The 1,115-nt window shown below is 31.9% G+C and overlaps 1 protein-coding gene across 1 annotated transcript in view; it reads left to right on the top strand.

The window, feature by feature from the left end:
* SYT14 (synaptotagmin XIV) overlaps nt 1–1,115 on the top strand; it is a 170,780-nt gene that overhangs the window by 168,299 nt on the left and 1,366 nt on the right. The gene's annotated exons all lie outside the window — the stretch shown is intronic.

Here is a 1,115-nt window from a genome sequence, read left to right as displayed (position 1 = left end):
GAAGTTAATTTTAATTTAGCAAAAGAGCCAATAATTTCATTAAAAAATCAAAATTAGAAGTGATTTTAAAGATCAGAAGTTTAGTTGCAACACTCCTTTAGTATCACCCTACGTATTATTTACAAAACATTTTGACTGGCCAGTGCCTGGTGTTTGTAATGTTCTTTAATATGAAAAAGTAGTTCTCGAACCAACTGGTCTTAGTTCTCCAAGTCATATGTACTGGTGAAGGTTCCAGTCAGATTGAAAATTGTCTTATTTCAAATATGTTCCCCTTGTGCACTTAGTTTCATTGTGCCTCAGTTCTTCTCAGTAGCACTAAATCTAAGTGCAAACAAGTATTCATTTTCATACGGGAATTTTAAAAATATGTTATTTTTTAAAATGTTCATTTCTTCATTTGCCTCTGCTTTTGCCTGATCCAAAGAGACCAAGTCACTGCACTGGTCCTTTGCAAGTCTTTTAGACAGGTTGTACTGTAGAACTATGTAACTTTCTGTTGAAAGCACTTCCTGTATTCTTGTATTCCAATGTAGGAAGCTAATAGAGCAGGACTTTACTTTAAAATTTCTTTCAGTGATTGACTCTTTAAAATTACAGTAATGTGAAAGTACATTTTTTACAAACTGAAAACACAGATAAGCTGTTGAAAATTGAAAACAATTCAAGTTAAAGAAAAGTTTAACTATCTGCTCTGGATATTTAGTAACCAACACTGCATAAAGCAGATAGCATTCAAAATAAGAAACTCTTCTCTCTCTAAATCTTCACTCTCACTTCAGTTTATATTTGTGATATAAAGACTATCCAGTGCTCAGTTTGAATCAGAACATCATGTTAAAAACAGTTCTGAGATTCCTTATGAAGTTTCTAGTGACTTGTGACTAGATTTTATGAAATTTACAGATAACGTTCTTCAACGTGATGTCATCTTGTGCCTTTCATGTAAGTTAAATTTGCTCATACAGCTTGAAAGTTGTATTTGCAAAATTAGGCCTTCGATTTTTATAAATGTAAAGATTCCTCAGAACAGTGTCACAAGATCTTTATTTCCTCTGAAGTATGTAAAAGTTGTATAATGTACTAATTTTTTAAAATGGCAAGGCACTTTGATT

Source organism: Propithecus coquereli, unplaced genomic scaffold (assembly GCF_000956105.1).
Source record: "Propithecus coquereli isolate 6110/MARCELLA unplaced genomic scaffold, Pcoq_1.0 Scaffold129, whole genome shotgun sequence".
In the NCBI taxonomy this organism is placed as follows: domain Eukaryota; kingdom Metazoa; phylum Chordata; class Mammalia; order Primates; family Indriidae; genus Propithecus; species Propithecus coquereli.
Note: the sequence above shows the minus strand (reverse complement) of the source record. Positions and strands in the feature narration are given on the sequence as shown.